Source organism: Triticum aestivum, chromosome 2D (genome assembly GCF_018294505.1).
Source record: "Triticum aestivum cultivar Chinese Spring chromosome 2D, IWGSC CS RefSeq v2.1, whole genome shotgun sequence".
Lineage (NCBI taxonomy): Eukaryota > Viridiplantae > Streptophyta > Magnoliopsida > Poales > Poaceae > Triticum > Triticum aestivum.
The window spans coordinates 104,196,438-104,221,203 of record NC_057799.1 but is presented as its reverse complement, the minus strand read 5'-3'; positions in this window follow the sequence as shown (position 1 = coordinate 104,221,203).

Sequence of the window (24,766 nt, the reverse complement as noted above, 5' to 3'; positions counted from 1 at the left end):
GAAGACTCGGCAGTTGTTTCCCACGCGGAGGGGAGTACGACTGTACGAGGTTTTACTGGTTCGTCTGCCGTCGCCGGAGAATAACAGCAGGTGTGGGTGAGTAGAGGGATGGCTAGGCCAGCGATGGGAGTACGGTGGGGCGGTGAGGCCTGCGCGGCAGCACAGCCGGCCGCGGGGAGGAGGGAGCAGGCAGTCCCGCCGGCGCTTGTTTGAGTGGCTGGAGCAGGAAGAGCAAAGATTGAAGAAGCACGACGGCCGTTCGATGGACATCCAACAGTCACTGCTTGTGCGTCAACCTTTTTTTAGGAAAGCCTCAAATCTGTGGAAAATAGCATACAACCCATCTGCCATTATTTCTAATAATTTATAGCCCATTTGCTAATTCTTAAGGTTTTTTGGAGCCCATTTTCTTTTTGTTAGCATTACAGCCCATATTGTGGCCATGGTTAAAAAATTATACGAAATTTTGCATATTTCGGTGCGGTCCGAACTGTTTTTAATCCCGAAATTTCGACTCACATTCAAACTGATTTTAAAAATAAATGTATATCAATATAAAATCCAACAAATTCTCCACGCATAAAAATTAATGTAATTTAAAATCTCGAAATGAAAAAAAGGTATTTGAAACTAATTGCCGGTTTGATGTGTTTTAAAAATGTACAGCCCATTTCTCATTACTGATAGGCCATTTTGTCGGCCAGCCGAATGAAGCTCTCCTCGTCTTGAAAGATTTGCAGCCCAACAGGCCTGACAAAGCGACTTACTTGGCAAATCACAAAAAAACTGGGCTGTGGTCATGGACCCAGCTGTCAGCCTCTCCACGTACAATACTCTTCCGATGGAAGTCGGTCGTTGACCACATTGACCACGCCACACCGAGAGCACCAAGGTGGTGGACGACGGCGAGGCCTAGGAAGGGTACGACGCGGAGCCGGGGAAGACGCGGCAGTGGATGCCCATGCGGAGAGGAGTACGAGGGTTCACTGGTTCGGCTGCGGCGTGAGGCTGCCGTCGCCGTAGAATAACAGGGGGTGTGGGTGAGTAGAGGGATACCCTGGGCTAGCGGTGGGAGTAGTAGGGGCGGTGAGGCCTCCGCGGCATCACAGCCGGCCACGAGAGGCAGGAGCACGCGGCACGACCGACGCTGCTTTGGGCGGCTGGAGCAAGAAGACCAGAGGTTGAAGAAGTACTATGGCCGTTGGATGGACATCGTACGGTCACTGGAGCTAGAATCGTTCATATTGACTGAGTTGACAAAGCCCTCCATCCTCGTCAACTTAGTAGGCCCACAAGTCAGCCACCCACTATGGTGGGTCCCAGCTAGCAGGGGGTATTCATTTTTTGGTGCGTAATAAGGAGGCACTTCCTTGCGTGCGAAGATATAGCTAGTGGGTCCGACCTGTCAGCGGGGGGAACATTTTTTTCATGAAATACAGAAGCCCTTCCCATGTACAGTGCACGTACAGTGCGTAATAAGGAGGAACTTTCCTTGTGTGCGACCATGGACCTCGTGGGTCCGAGCCGTCAGGCTCTCCACGTACAGTCCTCTTCTGATGACTCTCGTATGTTGACCACGCCGCGCTGAGCGCACCGAGGCGGTGGACGACGGCGAGGCCCCATACTGGAACGGCCCGGAGATGGGGAAGACGCGGCAGTGGAGTCGCAGACGGAGAGGAGTGGGAAACTTGACTGGTTCGGGTGCGGGGTGGGCCTACACTCGGCAGAGAATAACAGGAGGTGCGGAGTGGAGGGATGGCCTGGCCGTCGGCGGGGTAGCGTTTCGCTGAGGAGCGCAAAACAACGCCGCTGGACGCCGAAGGCTGGAGCAGGCGGTTCTGGCAGCGCTGGGGGGAAGAAGACGAGAGATTGAAGAAGAATGCCGGCCGTTGGATGTAAATCCAACGCCTTCTTAGGTTTCGACCTACTGGCCCACATGTTAGCCAGTCCATTTGTTTTTTTAGTCCATTTGGTGGGCTGGGTGAAACAATGATGTAGCATCTATGGAGCCTGTTTAAATCCCATTTGCATTTTTCTCGAAATCCGCGGACTTGCTGGGCTGGGTGAAAATATCATGTTGGGCTAGACGGAGAAATGTTATAAAAACATAAACACATGATTGCACGTCAGTAAAATCTTTGCAAGCTCATGTACGCAATCACTAGGACTTAACTTGCCAAGTTATATATAAACAATTATTATTATTATTTTGTAAGAACTTTCAACTTACGAAATAAAATATCATTTTAATTTGATGAGTTAATTGTACGTGGGGTATTATTATTTTTTAGGCTAGACGTGGGACAGTTGAGTTGGTTCTAGGGGAAAGTACTGGGAGAAAACTCAGTTTACATCGAAAAAGAAAGTGGGAGAAAATTCAGAGACCTGCTAGGTCCACCTGAGGAGGGGAATATGTTGGGAGGAAGGAGATTCAAAGCACGGCAGCCGAGTGAACTAGTTTTTTTTACGGACAAGTGAACTAGTTTACATACATAAGCAAATAGCCACTAAAAAAGCAATCAGGTTAATGGGTTCTTAAAAGAAATATTTGGGACAAAACAGATAATTATGACACATAGGCTAATGCATGAAACACTCAGATGATAAAGGTGCTTATAAACAGATAAAGTACAACATCTAGACCTTCCTGGCACGCTTGATCATGACGCTGCGGCTGTCCGTGTACTCGTCGGTTACGGGAAGCAGACACGCCCTCATGTCCAAGATCTGCCTGTACATGTCGTAGCATGCGTATGCGTCCTTGGCCGCGTAGGTTATGTAGGCTAGATTCAGAGGTACCTCCCACGTGTTCAGGTCGTCTTCTTTCATGTTGGCGTATCAGGGGTCGATGATGGTCTCAGCGAGGTCAACCACGGAGTCCTTCTCCTGCCCGTTGCTGATGATCTTGTATTGCTTCTGGATGTCGACAAGCTTGTTGCACCAGATGGCCGAATCATCGCGTTCTTCCTTCTCTCCACCGTAGCGAAGGTGCAGTCGGCGCTGCCGATGAAACGGGCGAATGCTCTAGAACCTGGTGCAGCCATAGGACTGAGGCGAGGCAGAGCTTCACCGAGTCCGTATCGTTGGTGTACATCGCATTCAACTTGGTGCAGCCATAGGACTGAACGGCGAACTCAAAGGGGAACTCCTTGCTGAAGTCCATATCCAGCAGGCTCACCCCTCGGATCGCCATTGGAGTCTCTTCGAGTGAACGAGTGTGTAGGCGGCAGCGGCAGTTCGTTTTTCAGCTCTTGGGGAACTGGATTCAACAGTAAGCTGAGTGTGTACATGCGACAACAGTTACTACCCCTCCCTCGTCCGCTGCACGCCTGGCAGAAGATGCACCCTCGGCCACACGTCGGTTCACGAGCGGGTCTGTATTGGTACTGTAATAACAGGAGTTAGTGGTCACTTTACTTAAATTTAATTAGCTTTAATAGAAATTTATACTTAAAACAAGCAATGCATTCGCTCGTTCTATCAGTGCCACAGGATCAACATGCACAACAATTAGAATTATTATTCTCAGGACGCACACGATCAGCACATTTGTCGCACTTTCACAAAGATAATACTACCCAGTTTGAACTGTTTGTTATGGTTGTTGTCCTCTGCATCATCATGCCGTGTTTCCCAGCTTGCAAGATTCAGAACCAACAAATAAGATCCAAATAATAAGTACAACAAAGATGCCTACACATCTCATTGATTCCCAGCTTGCAAGAGTCAGAACCAACAAATAAGATCCAAATAATAAGTACAACAAAGATGCCTACAAATCTCATTGATTCCCAGTGTCACGCCCAAGATGCGACCCTATCCTAAAGGAACACGAAGGTCCCACCAAGGATAGAAGCGCATCTTGAAGACGCTTTTGCAAGGTGGATATCATTACATCAACATTACATAATATTTGGGGATACATACAAGGCATACAAATGCCGCAAGAAAACATCAATACATCATACATAAACTCAACATCCGACTACGGATGAAACATAAACAAAAACTCAAACGACATCCACCCTGCTAGCCCAGGCTGCCGACCTGGAACCTATCCCCTGAACGAAGAAGAAGCAGAAAAAGAACTCCAAACAAGTCATCGCTCTCGCGTCATGATCATCGCAAAACCTGTACCTGCAACTGGTGTTGTAGTAAACTGTGAACCACGAGGACTCAGCAATCCCATTACCATGGGTATCAAGACTAGCAAAGCTTAAAGGGAAAGGAAAGGATAAGGTGGTGAGGTTATAGCAGCGACTAAGCATGTATGGTGGCTAACATACGCAGATGAGAGCGAGAAGAGAAGCAAAGGAACGGTCGTGAAACTAGCATTGATCAAGAAGTGATCCTGAACTCCTACTTACGTCAAGCATAACCCAGAAACCGTGTTCACCTCCCGGACTCCGCCGAGAAGAGACCATCACGGCTACACACGCGGTTGATGCGTTTTAATTGAGGTCAAGTGTCAAGTTATCTACAACCGGATATTAACAAATTCCCATCTGCCAAATAACCGCGGGCACGACTTTCGAAAGATAATACCCTGCAGGGGTGTCCCAACTTAGCCCATGATAAGCTCTCACGGTCAACGAAGGATATTCCTTCTCCCGGGAAGACCCGATCAGTCTCGGAATCCCGGTTACAAGACATTTCGACAATGGTAAAACAAAACCAGCAAATCCGCCCGAATGTGCCGACAAATCCCGATAGGAGCTGCACATATCTCGTTCTCAGGGCACACTGGATTGTCCAAGCTTCCGATAGGCCAGCCCAGAGTTGCCCCTGGTGGCCACCGGCGACTGACAGGTTGGACCAACACTCAAAGGAGCACTGGCCCGGGGGGGTAAATAAAGATGACCCTCGAGAGAGCGACTCCCCAGGGAAAAGAAATAGGCTAGGCAAATGGTAATACCAAGGTTGGGCCTTGCTGGAAGAGTTTTATTCAAAGCGAACTGTCAAGGGGGTCCCATAAATCACCCAACCGTGTAAGGAACGCAAAATCCGGGAACATAACACCGGTATGACGGAAACTAGGGCGGCAAGAGTGGAACAAAACACCGGGCATAAGGCCGAGCCTTCCACCCTTTACCAAATATATAGATGCATTAATAATATAAGAGATATTGTGATATCCCAACATAAACATAATCCAACATGGAGCAATCTTCATCTTCACCTGCAGCTAGCAACGCTATAAGAGGGGCTGAGCAAAGCGGTAACATAGCCAAACAACGGTTTGCTAGGAAGGGTAACAAAGGTTAGAGGTTCATGGCAATTTGGGAGGCTTGAAGGGCAAGTGAATAGGTAGCGCAGCAAAGCGATAGAACGAAGCAACTAGCATGGCAATGATAGTAATGAGATCCAAGGTGACGGTCATCTTGCCTGAAATCCCGCTAGGAAGAAGAACGAATCCATGAAGAAGATGAAGCCACGAAGACGAACGAATCCTCACGATCGCAACGGCACGGGAACTATCGAGAAGAAGCACACAACAAGGTAAACACACCACACATGAACTAGGCATGATGCTCAACCAAATATGATGCATGACAAGGCTATATGAAGCTACTCATGACAAAAGATGATGCATACAAGAACAACACACCAAGGCAAGTTTAAATGAGGCCGGAATCAACTTATAACAAATCCGGTAAGTCCTCATATGCAAATTTCGAAATTGGTCGAGAACTGAATAAACCTTATATTCAAGTTGTTAAACAGCAAGTTAAAGAGCACCATGATGATCTACAAGAAATTCTAGTCAAGTTACATATAAAGTTCATTAGATTCGGAGCTACGACCTAAAAGATATGAGCAAAACAAGTTAAACATGGCATTGATGCAAAATGCATACAAACATCAAGCAAACACCTCAAAACAAGGATGCAACATGATAATATGGAACTACATACAAAACTAAGCAAGTTCCATACAGAGCATGCTCAAAACGGAGCAACGGTGCAACACATACACTCCAAACAAGACATAGCAACAATCTGTCCAAAACAGCAACCAGGCATATTGCAAACATCAAAACAATATGCTACAGCAGCTCAACATGAAGGAAAAAGGCATAGACATGATGTACAGGTAAAGCACAACAAAACATGAACACTGAGCTATCTCCAGAAATCACTAGAACATGCTCAAAAGGACATGGCAAGATTGCAAATAATAACAGGTTCAGACTTAGTAGAATCATTGGACATGACAGAAATAGCATCAGGTAGCAATGTTCAGAGCACGAAATCAACATGCTACAGGAACTTAACATGGAAAATCAAGGCATGGCATGAATCTAATCAAAGCATATGACAAAAGTCCCTTACTGACCATAAGTCAAAAAGGAGCAGAAGATATGATGGCAAGCATGTAAACATAGCAAGTTTCGTTATCAGGTTTCAGACTTAGCAGAAAACAGAGCATGGCAGAAACTATAATATGAAGGCCTCTTTGTGAGCTAGATGCACTCACCAAAAAGCCATGCATGACAAAACAAGCATACCTACAGCAAGATGGCATGTTTATGAAGCTATCCATGGCAAAAACAAAAGCATAGCATGTACGGATCAACTACAACAAGCTTGGCAAAAATGAATATCATGTTAAGAATCTGCCAGAAATATTTTATAGCAAAAGTAGAGCAAGATTGAGTCATGCTATGGCACTCCATAATTGCAAACAAGGGCAGGAATGGATCAACTACAACAATATCTACAAAACATCCTTACTGAACATCTCCAAAATATGCATGGATCTCTCTGTAGCATCAAGTTTACATGGCAACAAAATAACAGCAGACAAGGACTTAGAGAAATCACTAAGTCCCTGAAATCAGAAACATCACGTGGCCTAGTTTGCATGCTTGTGATAGTCACCACAGAGATCACAAAAATACATTGCATACACCCTTGGAAACATGGAATGGCATACAACAAAACACATGTAGAGCTCATGCCCATAAGATGCACAGATTAAATGATACAAAAATGACAAATCTCCAAGTTCTGATAAGAACCAGCAGATGACAGCAACTAGCCCTCTTGCAACAGAGATTTGGGCATCAAGATGACCCCTAATGAACATGGTGCAATGGAACAAAATGTAGAGCATCACGAGACTAACAATTTGACATATTGCATGCACGAATCGGAGCTACATGTGAGGAGTTATGATGCAGAGAACATGGGCACATATTATGAGAAATCTGGGACTTGGCAATAATTTCGGGGTCAACCTCGTGCACTGTAGATCTGGATCGAGGGGAGGCCACTCGAGCTCGGGCCCAGGCCGGCGCTCGCCGGAGCAGTGGCGGGAGGAGGGCGACGCTGGAGGACGGGGACGGAGGAGAGGGTCGGCGGGGAGGCGGCACCGGCGGCGACGAGGTCCGGCGGGCACGGAGCTCGGGCGCCCGCGGGAGGCGGCGGCGCGGCGCCCCGTGGCGACGGCCGGCGGGATCCAGCGAGGCGGCGCGGGGACGGCGCGGCCAGGGCGGCGCGGGGACGGCGAGAAACGCCGGCGGGACGGCGGAGAAAGGAGCTGCGGCGGCGGCGCCCGCGGGTCGCGGCGGCGGCGGGACAGGCGCGCGGTGCGCGGACGATTGGGAAGGCGGCGGACGGGCCTCGCGGGCCGGCTGCGGGCCGCGCGGGCCGGCGGCGGCGGAGGAGAGAGAGGCGGGGTGAGGTGGCGCGCGCCGGTTGGCTGAGGCGGCGGGGAAGGCGACGTGGCAGCCTGCTATTGGCTGGAGTGAGGTGGCGGGTGGACATGTCCGGCGCGGACGAATTCGTCCGGCGGCGCGAGGTGGAAGACGCTAGGGTATCATCCGCGAATTTCGGGAGGGCACACATATATATAGGCAGAGGGAGCTAGGAGAGTCCAAACGAGGTGCGGTTTTCGCCCACGCGATCGTGATCGAACGACCGAGAGCATGGCGGAGACTTAGAGGGGTTTTGGGGATGTTTGAAGGGGGGTTTTGCTGCAACACACGAACGGACTTTGCGGTTACCCGGTTAACCGTTGGAGTACCAAACGACCTCCAAATGGAACGAAACTTGACCGGTGGTCTAACGGTGGTATACCAAGGCCACTTGGAAAGCTTTGGCCCATTCCGAGAACGTTCAACACTCGCTCACGAAAAGAAGACAAGAGGGGGCGCCGGGTGACAACGGAGTGCCGGATTGCAAAAGGGACAACGGGGAAAATGCTCGGATGCATGAGACGAACACGTATGCAAATGCAAAGCACATGATGACATGATATGAAATGCAGATGATGACATGGCAAAATGCAACACGCAAGCAGATGACATGGCAATGACAGCGAATAACTGGCAGACACCTGGCGCATCGGATCCGGGGCGTTACACCCAGCTTGCAAGATTCAGAACCAACAAATAAGATTCAAATAATAAGTACAACAAAGATGCCTACGCATCTCACTGATTCCCAGCTTGCAAGATTCAGAACCAACCCATTAGAGCCTTTTGATAAAGTGAATATCGGGATTAAATCCATCTTGGCTAGCCATGTCATACAATCGAAGAACTTGGCGAATGCTCTTGACCGTCACAACATCTGTAGTTGAGTATTCCTGTTTGCACAGCACAGATAATAAAGAGCATGATTACTATAATACTGGCACTATTGGAAGTCAACCTGCAGCTCCACTCGATGATTCAATTCATGCCACTTTTTCTGCAGTTCACCTGAAATGAAGTAAAAATTGTATCATTCAGCTAGCAAGAAGTACTTGCTCTTGTGAGCTGGCAGGTTCTTCTTTAGTAGTTGCACAAAAATTGAGCAACATTAAGGTTGGCTGTCCGCCTCATGTAAGGTGCAACTATAATTTTATTATCCTTTTGTGCAGTTCCACTAAAATAAAGTGCCATTGTGGTGACAGTGATGGCTCCATCTTGCAAAGGCTAATAAAATGTTGCACGAGGTTACCAGCAGAACTTGACGCAGATTTTGGAAATTCCAATCACCATTTTGTGCAGTTCCACCAAAATTGAGAGATTTTGCCCACGTGACATTTTAGTTGAACTGCACAAGACACTCATTCAAAAAAAGTGTTTTGTGCAGTTCACCAAAAGGTCACAATAGCAACAAGGTGAAATGGATATCCCTATCTGCACAAAAAGATAGAAAGTAAACAGTTGCTGGTCAATAAGAATATACGAAATATATACAAAATGAAAAGAAGCATCTTAATTATGTTCATGGCAATCACGCAAGGACAGTAGAAATTTTAAAACGTCAGCAACGCTTCATGTTACCAGAAGCATTATGATCAACAATGAGATTCCTCAAATATGGGATTACTTTAATGGTGGCTTGCTTGTTTACCAGACACAGTAAATCAACAACAGCTAAAGAGTTGGTTTAAGGGCATGGGACCGTGGGGACACCAGGACACTCAGCAGCGTAAAGGAGCAACTTACTTATCATACTGGGGAAAACAGCAGGAGTGCCATTTGTAACACAGTTTAATTGCATCTTATCACTGGAGGCATTAGATTAACAATAACACTGGTTAGACATGTCCCTAAGGTAACAGTGTGATCGCTTCATTTTACATGTGCCCTTACATTAAGAACAACAAAAGGTTGGTATAAGGACATGCGACAGTGGACGCATCAGCACAATGTACCTACAAGGAGGTATAAAGTGGTGATGCCGAGTTTGTTCATGCTATGTGAGGGCAGCAAACCTAATCCTGGAGACCTTGTACTATGTGAGGGCAGCAAATCTAATCCTGGAGACCTTTTACTATGTGAGGGCAGCAAATCTAATCCTGGAGACCTTTTACTATGTGAGGGCAGCAAATCTAATCCTGGAGACCTTTTACTATGTGAGGGAAGCAAATCTAATCCTGAGACCTTTTACTATGTGAGGGCAGCAAATCTAATCCTGAGACCTTTTACTATGCGAGGGCAGCAAATCTAATCCTGGAGACCTTTTACTCTGTGATTGCAGCAAATCTAATCCTAGACATACTCTGTTGACTTGTCCACCAGCCGCCACTTTCTATCCTTTTTTCAACCAATAATAGATCTGTTCCTTATCCAGTTTGTACTGCGTTTTCCCATTATTTCCCTTTTCAACCAAGAGACCGGTTGGGTATCCGGTCTCTACTACTTTCACCATATTATTTCCTCTTTGAATCAAGTCCTAGATTCATGCTACAACTTTCCCCCCTTTCTTCGTTGTTTGAACAAAGCCCTAGATTCGAATGCATGAAGTAGCTTGACCTCTAATAATACTAAAAATTTAGGTGGCTTTGGAAGAGCTGATGGGAGTAGAAAAAGATGCACATGCCGACACGTGGGGAGCTGGGGCAGTAGAGCAAGGCCGCTTTCGAAGAACTTATACCTTAGGGTCGCCGGGATGTCGGCGGCGGCAGGTCGGATCTGTGGACAATACGGCAGGGAGGAAGAAGGGTCGGAGGACCTCCCGAGCCGGCGCTGTGTCGGAGAGAACGGCGCGGGCAAAGGATCGGGCCTCTCCGGCAGCTGTGGGTTTCCTCCCTCGGCGGCGATGACCGCGTGAACGATGCACCTTTTAGTCGTCTACACACACCGGCCGAAGGGATCCGGCCGGATCTGTGACCAGCGGTGAGCAGAGAGAAAATGTCGCTACCGCTGTCTTGTTTATATCTGGAGAGGATGAGAGAATGAAGAGAGCAACCCTAGTAAAGCAAGCGCTCAAGCCCCTGCGTCCATATATAGTGGAGTGATTATCTTTTTTCTCTCCACAACAAGCGTTTCAATTTGTGTACGTGGCATTAAAGAAAAGAAACTCTCTATTTAAGGTGACTACTGTACGACTCCTACTTACTACTAGTAGTACTACAGTATTGTTCACTTGTGCTCCCCGCCCCTCCATTCATTGAACAACCCCACGGGTGAATAAACATACAGTAAGTACTGTATTTATATAGAACGAACAAGCTCGAACTATTTTCACGTAGTTAAAAGTTGAGGGCGGGGCTTTTCCCGGGCAGTACGCACGGCAGTTTTCGGGTTGGCGGTTTGACAGAGAGGCGAGGAGGGTGAGCGAGTGGGGCTGTGTGATTTGACGACGCGTTACTGCTGGAAAGACTTGTGATATGACCACTCACTATAGTCATGAATTACTGGTGCTCCGACCGGGGTGATGCCCCCCTTCCGTTCCGCGCTCTAATCTGGTGCATGACACGTCGACCCGGATGCTGGCTCTCCCACATGTTGGAGTAGTAAGAAGGAGAAAAGAATGATGCGGTATATACTAGTACTATACTACAGTACTACTCAGGTCGGAGGAGTGCGAACCACGGCAGCCTAGTGAACCAGCAGTGCGAACCACGGTAGCCCAGTGAACCAGTAGTAGAAAACAATGTGGTGATATGGCCATAAAAAACAATGTGCTACGGTCGACACCGTAGCATGTACAGTAACACTCCTCTTTGTTTGGATCCCTAAGTTAGAGCTAGTTTGGGTTGAAATAGCCTCAAATTATCGAAACAAGAGGGGTTAGTTTGAGCTAGTTTGCTCTAACCCAGCTAAAAAAACTAGCCCGGTGGAGAGGTTCTAATTGGGTTAGTTATCCTCGGGCCCACTAAAAGAGAACTAAAAAAATCTCCCCTACCCGCACCAGATCGCTCCCCCCTCTCACACGACTCCTCTCTGTTCCCCATAGGGCCGCTCGCCCTCTGTCTCCTCCGGCCGCCCTCTCCTTCCGGCCCCCGCCGCCCTACTCCAGCCGCCCTCTCCCTCCGGCCTTCAAAGGTCGCCCCGCTCCCCCTTCACCAGTCATTTTTCTCCATCGGTCGTGCGCGGCGGCGGCGCATCTACCAGGGAGGTCACGAGAGGGGTGAGTTTGTTCGTTCTTTCTCTGTCTCACGGCCATATCATTGATCTTTCTTGCTCTAGCGCTAATTCTGATTTGGAAAAGTAGATCCTGATCAAACTTGGTATAGATTTGTGGTGCACGCATGGAATTGTTTGATGCTGCTTGAGGAGGTAATAAATCTTTCTAGAGGCCCAAAGATTCAGGTCACCTTTCTAGGTATTTCAATTTCAGGCTTGCATTATTTCTAGAGGCCCAAAGATTCAGTTCACCTTTCTAGGTATTTCAATTTCAGGCTTGCATTATTTCTAGAGGCCCGAAGATTCAGTTCACCTTTCTAGGTATTTTAGTTTCAGGCTAGCATTATTTCTAGAGGCCCAAAGATTCAGTTCACCTTTCTAGGTATTTCAGTTTCAGGCTTGCATTATTTATAGAGGCCCAAAGATTCAGTTCACCTTTCTAGGTATTTTAGTTACAGGCTTGCATTATTTCTAGAGGCCCAAAGATTAAGTTCCCAGTCGGCGGCAAGCGGCCCTGCTACCCATGCCGGTGTCGACCTCAACTCGCAAGGGCCGGTGTCGGAGGGGTTCCCGGGGCTTGGGCTATACAGAGCCTTCCTCCAGAGCGACGATGGCGAGCTCCTCCCTCGGTGCGTGAGGGGCTCCGGGCTCCCTCCCTATCGTGAATGACTTCCGTGATGAGTTAGCTCATTCTTTGTTTCATGAAGTGTTTTTTTATTTTGTGAAGCTTGATTGACGACTTGTATGTTTAAGTGGGATATCTCATTTGTATGGACAAAGTAAAAATTATCATGTTTTGCATGCTTGATTTGTATAGATGGTTCGTTTATGTCAATTGTGAGCGGGAGGAGGCCACAGAAGAGCCGTCCACACCAAGAGGGTGCTTGGATCCAAGGGACTTATTTTAGTCTGACTAAAAATAGTCTCTTTAAGAGGCTAAAGTTCCAAGCACCCCTGACTAAAGAGGGGCTAAAACTAGTCTTGAGACTAAAAAATTTTAGTCAGGGGTACCCCTACTAAAATGTGGATTAGTCCTCTCTCTCATCATTTAACTCCTCTCCTTTAACACAGGCGAGTTCTGGATTGGAGGGTTTGGAGGATAATAAATGCTCATAACTTGATTTTAGCCTCTTTAGTATTTGGATCCAAGCATGGGTGAGGCTAGCAAGTTTTAGTCCCACTACTTTTAGTCATGGAACTAAAACGTATCCAAGCACCCTCCAAATCCGGCAGGAAATAGGGTCCAAAGTAGTCAAATGACTGAGATAGAGCATTTATTGTCAATCTAACTCTAACCTCTAACTGAGTTAGAGTTCTCCTCATCTCGGTTCATCGCCACCATACTTTCCCCATTCCTGTGTTTTCAGTATCCTGCGAATCAAAGAGGCCCTTTTTTGCGGGAAAAATCAAAGAGGCCCTTAGACTGGTTTTGGTCCGGTCATTTTTTATAAACGTGTTATGTCCAAAATTTAATGAACGTGCTCCGTTTTCCACGAAAATAATCCGGTTTCATGTAGTAATTCATTCATTTATTTATTCTTCCGCGGGGGGTTTGCATGTAATTCGTGAGGTCTGAAATGTAAAGTACCCCGGCATATGCTCCGAGTCGTGCATGCACTACGACCCAGATGCTCTATGTCCCACATGTCGGCGAATGGGAGCACGTGGAAATAGCCTAGGAGTACATATAGGAGGATAAATGCGTGAAATAATATGTACTGTGAAGCGTAGCCGCGGTTCGAAAAGGAGACCTAAAGTGATGACAGCTATAGGTCGCACGCACCCAACTAGTGGTACTAGACATACGACTAATTTTTCCCTCACAAAAAAGAGGCACGAGTGCTCAGTACTCCTATTCTATAAACACGAGTCCCATCTGACAACAGCGTCCGCGCTACAGCTAGCTCTCCTCCCTCGTTTCTCTCTTCTAGTAATTCTAAACTTGGCAGACACCCGGTGGGCGGGGTGGGTTTGCTCAACTGCGGCCCCACCTCACAGTGAAAACGTTACGACTGGAATAAAAATGCCATATACTCCCTCCGTTCATAAATATAAGCCTTTTTAGATACTATTTCAAATGGAATACAGCATACAGATGTATGTAGACATAGTTTAGAGTGTAGATTCACTCATTTTGCTCCGTATGTAGTAGTCACTTGCTGGAATCTTTAGAAAGACTTATATTTGGGAACGGAGGGAGTACTATACTAATAAAACATGAAGGCCACAAGGCGATGCAGTGCTGGTTACAGGAGGCAAGAAGAGATGCATCCATCGACGACGTCCACCTCCTCGACTCAGGGCGCCGGCCCACCGAACGGCGCATAAGTAGCAGCGGCTTTCGTGGCCAGGTCGACGTGCTTTTGAACAATGGCGTCCAAAGATTCCAGCCGCTGGAAGAAGGCCAACGTCTTTCTGTCCTCGCTTGCCTTGTAGTGGCCTATGTAGACAATTTCCTCGTAGACGTGGATGTGCAGGTCGACGGTTTCATGCATGGCGAGGCGCTGCGCGGCGAGCGCTGCCTCGAGGTGCACATTCTTCGTCGCGACCTCCGGCACCTGCAGGGCCACCAGGGCTTGAATGAGTTCGTCACCATGGAGGCCGATGAGGGTAGCAGGCAATGAGGAGCCTGGGCGCGCGGGCTGGAGCAGTATGGCAAGGTCGTCCGCGCGCTTCTTGACGGCAGTGAACTTGCGGATGGAGTTGACCATCATGTCGTCCATGCGAGAGGCGAAGCCGGCGTCGGCGAGGGCTACGATGCCTGCGGTCGCCAGCACCGTCTGGAAACGCTGCGCGGTGCGGGGCCGCAGGCCGGCGCCTTGGATGATTTGGCACAGCCGACTGCCGCTCGCGTCCATCGCCTCCATAGGTGCTTGTGGCTTCTGGTCACTTGGTCTTGGATTGGAGTGAGCAGTGTTGCGCAGAGACTTGGGAGTAGATGGATTGGAGTGGTGGGGCGCCTTTATTGTATGAGAGTCCAAACTCTGTTGCATTCACATCGTGCTGGCTCTATTCTGCTTCTCCAATTAATTCCCTCTGCATGTAATTGAGGATGCATCATTGACCGTTCAACGTCTCGGGAACCACTACCCTCTCCCTCCTTGGCATTCAAGAACCTATGGACCCGTCGACGACGAGGTGCCTATGGTGACTTTGTAAATTTCAAGATGATAGTGCCGTGTGTGTGTGCGTTCATAGGGGTGAGTGTATGCGCGTGTATATGAGCGCTTGCGTCTGTACTGTGTAAAAAAACGTAAATGCGTGTCAAAAAGAGACTAGTCAGTATACTCAATATTGTGCACCTCGGAGAGGAAAACGATAGAACTAGTACGCATTTATTTACGGTGCAGATTCACTCATTTTGCTCCATATGTACTCCGTCTCGGTGTAGTCTAGTCACTTGTTGAAATCTCTAGAAGGGCAAATACTCCTTTCTGGTTTACAGGGCTATACTAGCAAGTAGTTGTACGTACTAGTACAATAGTGGGCTCACATAGCAATTTTGTCTCATGCAAGAGCCTGGCTATATGCGTGCTCCAATGTTCGCAATTGCAACATTCGGTTTGCGCTTGGCTCTTCGCCTCTTCGAGAAGATGAACAATGATGTTACTATTACTGCTTCTACAGTGTCGAATCCACTGCTGCATGTCCGTCCACCGCGAGCGGGACGGATAGCTTGTTGTAGAAGTACTACTAAGCAAAAGCCTGTCCTCGTTTGCGAGCAACCGCGCGCATGGGTGAGGGAGAAGGCGTGTAGTAAAATCAAGCTTCTCCTCGTTGTACGAGTTGACGCGACACATCATAGCACTGGCCCCACATGCTTGCCTCTAAACTTGGCTGAAAGACCCGCAATGTACAATATATTTGCTGCAACCTCTAACATTTACCCACCACAAATTAAAATATATGTGGCCGTATGCATCGTTCTGATGCAGAGGCCGGGGAGTCCCCCCTTTTCGAAAAAAACAAATTAAAATATATATTCCTGTCTTGACCAGATGAGCGTGCAAACTACAATCACCAGGGTGTCAGGTAGGGGCAGAAGACTATTTTAATTTTTTTTTAAAAACTTCGAGACGGACACATAGCATGGAGCCGACCCCAACGATTTTAAGCTTACAAGCACGGTACACGCTATCCTAGACTACTCTACACATGAAACTACCACACGAGCGTCCGGGCTGCGCTTGGCTCTTCGCCTCTTCGGGAAGTCGAACAATTATGGAGTACTACTGCACTGGAGGAGTACTACAGTACGCTTCTGGCCATCTGACACCGATTGAACTGCTGCATGTCCACCGCGTGCGGGAGGGAGAGCGTGTAGCGAAAGCTTCTCCAAGTCTTGCCAGCCACCACGCTCATGGGCGAGGGAGGGACGCTCCTGCCTTTGCGTGTATGACAGGTGGGCCCGACAGGTGTGTGGCCAACCTGTCATACATCCAAAGGCAGGTGCAGTTAAGTCCATGAGGGAGAGGATAATCAAACTTCTCGTTGATGTATGAGTTGACGCGACACATCAAAGCACTGCACTCGATATATTTCAAGAATTTGGGTTTACCGATGCATTAATTACAACGCATGCATGCATGCCGTGACTCTCCTTTTGATACTTGCATGTGTTGATTTAATGCACCCACCGCGCCGTCGATGCAGCAGACTGGTCCGGCCACGCCGCGGAAGCAGCAGAGATGTCCCGCCGCGCCACGAATGCAGCAGAGATGTCCCGTCGCGCCGCGGCGGCCTGGGAAAATTTCTCGCGGGCAGGCGACGACTGTTACAGGCGCATGCATGCGATCGTCCATAGCCAGATGGATCAGATCTCCGGCTGGGCAAGGTTGCAGGACGACATGAAAGCCTCATTTGAACAGGCTACCGGCGTCATCCGGCAACTAAGGGAGGGAAATGAGAGGCTCCGGGCCGAGCGCGACCTGCTGAGGGAGAAGATCGTCCGAAGTGCAGACCAGCAGGAGGAGACCAGTGCCTTGTTGAAGAGGGCCGGCGTCATCATAGAGAAACTTATGGACGAGAATGACATGCTCCACAACGAGCGCCAAGGCTGGGGGAGGAATCCGTGGATGTTCTCAAGCAGCGTCTTGAGGACACGAAAGAGCTCATCGCCGCTCGCCACGGAGACTAGTTCCCGCGGCCTGCAGCAACGCATCAAGAAAGTAGAGATCAGCGAGCCAGATCCTTGTCTTCTTCTTTTGCCCTTGTGTATTTCGGGCATAGCCGCATGTGGCTTTTTAATTATCTTTCGAATTATGTAAGACAATTAATCGTCCTTATCTTTCTGTGGAAGATCAATGTTGCGAGGCTGGAATGAAGAAAACTCTTGCTGTGGCGACCTTGGCGTTGCTGTTCTTCTAGTTGCAGCTGGGCTTCCTTCAGTTTCCTGGTTTCTTTTGATGTAATAATCGGTTTAGGATGTGGATTGTGTCGTCGGTTGTGAAATGTTGGGTTCTAGCGCGGATGTTTGGCCTTTGTTGGCCTCTTGGGATGTTGCTATTTCAATCTGGTAGCTTTTAGTCCTTCGTGTTAGGCTGGAGTTGTGCTGAACTTCTTGTGAATTGTGGTGGTTTTCAGTAATAAAAATCGGAAGGGGCAAGCCCTTCTTTGATCAAAAAATAAATAATCGTCCTTATATATTCATCAGTCTTGCTATAAGTCGCAGTAGATGCTATATAGGTCCGTCGGATCTTACATCAAGATCCGTGCTTTCAGATTTTCTTTTTTCTCTCTTAAATCTCAGTCGAGTGAGACATAGCCACGCCATTAAACAGAGGCTCGGGCGCCATTAATGGAGACCTTGGGAGAGAGAGGTGGACGGCAGATGGAGGTCAAAGGGCTCTCCTCCCGATAAGCACGCGCAGGGGTCTGATCGCACGCCTCTCGTACTCAAATAGCTACCCTGCACGGCGCCTCCTAGCTAATAAAAAATGGGGACGCGTGGCATCACATAAATGGTACTAGTAAGTAGAACGCCCACGGTTTCAATAATACTTGTGTTTCCGATTGTAACGTGACAGCACTTGTTCCAAAATGACTTTGTTGATTGTTAATGTGTGCGCCTTCGCAAATCGGACTGCAAATTTACCACAGCATGTTGGTGCCATGTCATGGCACCAAGCCAAGTTTCATTATTTTCATGCGTGTTTTGGATTTACAGGAATTAAAAAACTAAGTTTCTCAATGTTTCCAACCCAGCCACGACGCCCAGAATTTTGAATTTCATTCCCATTTCTTGCATGGAACCTAGAAATTTACCCGAGGACACACATGTGATTTTTCAACCAACTTTGGTGCACTGGAACATGTGCTTGTATTTCAAATTTGAATTATGCACACAAAGGTGACACGTTCCCTCCCAGAACCACGAGCCTTCTTGAGAGAAGCTCCGATTTGCAAGAAGCTTATACCAAAATTTGTTCCTATTCGGCCAATTTTTTTTACCACGGCATGGTACTACCATGACATGACACCATGCCAAGTTTCATGATTTTAAAACCAAGTTTCTCAATGTTCTCGACCGAGCCACGATGCCCAGATGTTTGAATTTTATTCTCATTTTTTGCATGGGACCTACTCCCTCCTTCCATCTATATAGGGCCTAATGTGTTTTTCAAGACAGCCTTTGACTATTGACAAGATTAATAGCACATGAGATGTATACTATGAAAATTATATTATTGGAAGCTCCTTTGACATACAAATTTGAAGGTATGCTTTGTGTAAGTTGCATGTCATATATTATTGCTCTAACGTTTGGTCAAAGTTAGCCTCGAAAAACGCATTAGGACCTATATAGATGGAAGGAGGGAGTAGAAATTCACCCGAGGACACAAATGTGATTTTTCAACCAACTTTGGTGCACGGGAGCATGTGCTTGTAGTTCAAATTTGTATTATGCACATTAAATGACCAAAAACTCAATTAATGTGTAAATAAGGCCAAACGAAGCCGGAATAATTCCAAAATTTAACAGGGCACTCATGTAGTTCTATGTTGCCTTTGTAAATAAACTCAAGGGGGACAACGTATATCGTTTCGCACTCAAAGGTGGCACGTTCCCTCTCAGAACCACGAGCCTTCTTGAGAGAAGCTTCGGTTTGCAAGAAGCTTATACCAAAATCTGTTCCTATTCGGCCAATTTTTTACCACAACATGGTAGTACCATGACATGACATCCATGCCAAGTTTCATGATTTTCAGACGTGTTTTGGATTTACAAGAATTTTAAAACCAAGTTTCTCAATGTTCTCGGCCGAGCCACGATGCCCAGATGTTTTAATTTTATTCTCATTTCTTGCATGGGACCTAGAAATTCACCCGAGGACACAAATGTGATTTTTCAACCAACTTTGGTGCACGAGAGCATGTGCTTGTAGTTCAAATTTGACTTATGCACATTAAATGACCAGAAACTCAATTAATGTATAAAAAACGACAAACGAACCCGGAATAATTCCAAAATTTAACAGGGCACTAATGTAGTTCTATGTTGCCTTTGTTAAGAAACTCAAGGGAGGGGTAGCGTATATCGTTTCACACTCAAAGGTGGCACGTTCCCTCTTAGAACCACGAGCTTCCAAATCGGCCCAATTTTTTACCACAACATGTTAGTGCCATGACATGACACCATGCCAAGTTTCATGATTTCCAGGCGAGTTTTGGATTTACATGAATTTAAAATCAAAGTTTCTCGATGTTCTCGGCCAAGTCATGACGCCCAGATGTTTGAATTTCATTCTCATTTCTTCCATGGGACCTAGAAATTCAACCAAGGACACACATGTGATTTTTCAACCCACTTTGGTGCACCGGAGCATGTGCATGCAATTCATATTTGGATTATGACATTAAAAGTCCAGAAACTCAATTAATGTATAAAAAGGCTAAATGAACCCGAAATAATTCCAAAATTTAACAGGGCACTCATATAGTTCTATGTTGCCTCTGTAAATAAAATCAGGGGGAGGCAGTGTATATCGTTTCGCACACAAAGGTGACACGTTCCCTCTCGGAACCACGAGGCTTGTTGAGAGAATCTCCGGTTTTGCAAGAGGCTTATACCAAAACTTGTCCCAATTCAGCCAAAAATTATACGTATGAAAACAGGGTTTAGATTATCCCAAACATCTCGCTACCTAGACCAATAATGTACTATGATTTGAATTCAACATAAAATGGATACAAATATTTGAATTGGAGAGCGTATGGTACATGTAGTTCATAGTGAAATATGATTACTGCTATATGTATGTTTTTTGTTATCAAGATAATATTTAAATTATTGTATAACTTGACAACAATCCTATTCAAATAAGGAAAATTGATTCAAATTTAGTCCATATGGTAGACGACAATATATATGTTCACATGGTGGAGTAAAATGTTCATATATGATGGAAGATCAAAATGTACGACTACATCAATTATAAACCGCAAGGTCACCTAACGATATATTAGAATTCAACATAACGTGGATTCAAAAATTGAAATTCGAGATCATGGCATCTGTAATCATATAAAAAGGGACATTACTCTTTCTTTGGTGGGAATTGATTTTTTGTTGTTGTTGTTGAGGGAAGTGCGAATCGATTTGGTACTGTGCAGGGTAATCTTGTTCTCTCGATTTTTTTACATTTTTCTTGTAGTTTTTTCAATGGCATCTATAGCAATATAGTAAAAGGGGACATGACTCTCTTGTGTCTTGTATGAATTGTTTTTTTACATGTTAAGTTTGTTCTGCCGAACAAGGAATCCGCACCTTGTTATCCCAAAATTTTCAAGTTCGAGTATCTTTTGTCTGACCTGCTTTGAAACTCCCGCTTCTTCAACCCGCGCCGCGCCTTGTTATCCCGAAATTTGGACGCGCGCGAGAACTCGCTCCTCATCCGAAATCGCTCCCGCAGCCCAGACACGCGAAATCCCCCTTCTACCCCTCAGCCGGAAATGAAGCTCCACATCGCGGTGTCAAAACCGGTGGGGGTACGCTGGTAACTTACGCTACATTTCGGACAAGCGCGTCCCTAAGCTTGGCTCCCCCTCCCCCTTCGCCCCCCATTCGTACACCGAGGCCTCCCGACCGCCACCCAGCCGGAGACTCTTCCCCGACTACGTCATCCACCGCAACAGCTCGCCGTCCCTCATCCACCGCACCAGATGAGGATCCGTTGTCGATCTCGTCATCCCACCGGATCAGCCGCCCCGTCCTCCACCTCCAAGGAGCTGCCCCGACGTTCGCCTCGTCTATCGCGCCACCTCAATCCCCACAGCGCCGTCTTGACCTGCCCCACCGGAACCGCAACACCCTCACCAATTCCTCCGATGAAGCCGGGCCAACTCGGCGCCACCAAGGAGGTTCTGCACTCACCGCTGCATTTTATTTTTTATTCGATCTCACGGGGCTGCCGGTGCTCGATGCCGAGCAGACATGGCGTGTCTCCATCGACGGCGCCGTCGCCGGCCACATCATCCACAACGTCTCTCCCCCATGTCGTTGCTTCCTCGGCGGCGACTTCCACAATGGCACTAGCTGCAGCTGCTCCGGCTGTCGCTCGCGCTGCCGCTCTGTTCTTGCTGTCGGTCGCGCTGCTGCACTGCTCCTGCTTTCGTTCGTGCTGCTGCTCTATTCTTGCTCCTGCTTGCACTGCTGCTGTTGCTGCACGACCTCCGGCAGCTACAGGAGTTGCTGCTTTAGCACTCGCTCGCGGTGCTACTGCACGACTTGCTCTCTGCTATTGCGTTCCCTGCTCGAGCGTCTGCTGATTTAGATCACTGCTTCTCTGCTACTAGTGCTCGAACACCCTAAACATCTATTGCAATGCTCTATTACTAGTTCAATCAGTTTCAACAGTAAAATTCAGTTTCGACTGTGAAGTTCATTTTCTTCAGTTAAGTTCAGAGTGAACAGTACTTACAGCATCTGTCGGAGCGGCCGTGGCGCGGCTGATGCGTTTTGCATCTACTCCCTCCGTTCCGAAATATTTGTCTTTCTAACATTTCAAATGGACTACAACATACAGATGCATGTAGACACATTTTAGAGTGTAGATTCACTCACTTTGCTTCGTATGTAGTCACTTGTTGAAATATCTAGAAAGACAAATATTTAGGAACGGAGGGAGTAGCACTATCTGGTGATGTATTTTACATCATCTATTGCAGATGATATTAGGGTCCCACTTCAGATTAACGTTGTCTGTCTTGTCATGCTTCAGCCTCGTCGCCGTACACCTTAGTGGAGCTGCTCCAATGACGGAACCGTCCATCACAGCGGAGCAGTACCCTCGGCGCCGTTTCCAGAGGCCTCGGATCTTCTTCCCCGCCTCCGACAGTCACACCAGCATCATCACCATCCTCCACGTCCAACCCAATGATGCTGAGGTCCACAAGGCTATGCCAAAGAGGTTGTACACACGTCACATCACTTTGTTTCTCCATTCCTCTGTTCTTCCAATTCATGTGAGCTAAACACCCAGGTTGACTGAAATCCTATGTTTCTAAATGCTCTGTTTTGCACGTGCATTCCTATCCTATTCCTGTGTTTTTCCTGTCCCTGCGTTTATAGAATCCTCCAATTCCAAGGAACCCTTACAGATTTACTTCATTTTCAGATAGGCGTCAAAGAAAACTCTGTGTGTTATGTCCTGCTCCTGCCATGCCGTCATCCACCCCACCTGAGGTGCACCATCGACAGAAGCGTTCACTGCAGCAGAGATCCCCCCTGCAGACTTCCTTTCGCCGCCTCAGATCATCTTCCTCGTTGCCGACAGCCACGCCAACTGCATTACCATCATTGACTGAGCAGATGAACCTGAGGACTACACAGTTCCGGAAGAGAGGTCGCAGTCTTTCGTGTTTGCTTACGTTATACATCGGTTATTATTACCTTCTACTTTATCGTTCAATCTTGAGTTTTGAATTGCCCATGGGTCTCATATCGAGCTAGCAACGAATAGTATCTGTCTACTATCTTGTTCATCTGGGGTCTTCTATGTGGTTCATGTTGGGTGGGCAACAAACAATAGATGATCCATTGTCTATCTTTTTAAACGGAAGCTATAATCTACCTGCTATCATTAGTTTTGGATCCATCCACTCGTTTGCTACCATTATTCTTGATTTTTGCATGCACCCCTTAGGCCTTGCAAAATCTAACTATTTTTTTATTATGCATGTCAGATATTGTACACAATCGTACTGAACATGTAGAGAAAAAGAGAAGACCGTTGCGTGCGAATATAATGTCATGCAGACGCCGCTCCATGGTGGGCGAAGTGCCCCCCCCTCCTGCATTTCCAGATTGTATTCCAGAGGAAGATAACTGTTCAGATGGAGATTCAGAAGGAGCCGACCACGCCTGTTTACCACCTGAGGTGTTTGCTCTAACCTGGCATGCTGATGTTGGTCATATCATGCATATGGCGCCTTGCATTGCTTACATTATACATCTTATATGTCATCAGCTTAGTTTAGATTTGCTTTGTGTGAATGCCACCTGTTTGGTTTCTATATCATACTCCCACCATTCCTAAATATTTGTCTTTTTAGAGATTTCAACAAGTGACTACATACGGAACAAAATGAGTGAATCTACACTCTAAAATATGTCTATATACATCCGTATGTGGTAGTCCATTTGAAATCTCTAAAAAGACAAATATTTAGGAACGGAGGGAGTATATGGGAATTATGCAATGCCATCTTCTTTAGCCAGGCATCATATACGTGAATCATGCAATGCCATCCTGTTTAGCCAGTCATCGTATATGTGAATTGTATTGTGCCATATTTTTTTCCATAATGTATTCCATTTGTCAACAATGTTTATACATTCATCTACTCTTCCTGTGCATCAGCCATTTGAGTCGGTCATGGGAAAATCTGGAGTGAAAACAAGGTCTTCTGAGCAGTCAGTGCTACCTGTCGATGCAGATTTCTTGCTGGTTACAGATAGCTCCTCAGAGGAGGATTCAGAGAGAGATGACCAGTCGTATTCCCCCCCCCCGAGGTGCATGCTCTAACTTGGCTGGGTTATATTGCTCATATCATGCATATGGTGTCTTGCATTGCCATGCCATCTGCTTAGATTAGACATGCTTTGTGTGAATGCCTCCTGTTTGCTTTCTATATCAGATATGTGAATTATGCAATGCCATGTTTTTCAGCCAGTTATCATATATGTGAATTATGCACCGCCATGGAGCCAGGCATCATATATGTGAATTATCTCATGCCATCTTTTTTTCATTACGTATTCCATTTGTCGACAATCTGTGTATATTGAACTACTCTTCATGTGTATCAGCCATTTGAGCCGGTTATGGAAAAATCTGGAGTGAAAACAAGGTCTTCAGAGCAGGCAATGGTACCTGTTGAAGCATATATCTCGATGGTTACAGGGAGCTCCTCAGAGGAGGATTCAGAGACAGATGACCAGTCCTATATCCCACCTGAGGTGTATGCTCTAAGTTGCAATGTTTATATTTCTCATATGATGCATATGGTGTCTTGCATTGCTTAGTTTAGACATCATATGCACAATATTGAATTCTATCTGCTTAGTTTAGAGATCATACATGCGAGTGCCAGCTGCTTAGTATATGAATCAATTATGTCAATTATATCATGCCATCCTGTATACTTAGACAACATGTATGTGAATTATTTCATCCCAACCTATTTTAGAAAGACATCATATAGTTTTGTCATGTCATCCTGTTTAGGTACTCATCATATGTTGAATTATGCCATTATATCCTGTTAAGTTATCCATCATATATCTGAAACTGTGTCATGCTATCCTGTTTAGTTAGGCATCATATATGTGAAATTGTGTCATGCTGTCCTGTTTGGTTAGACAACATATATGTGAATTACCACATCTGTCTATCATACAATGTCTGTACGTTCAAT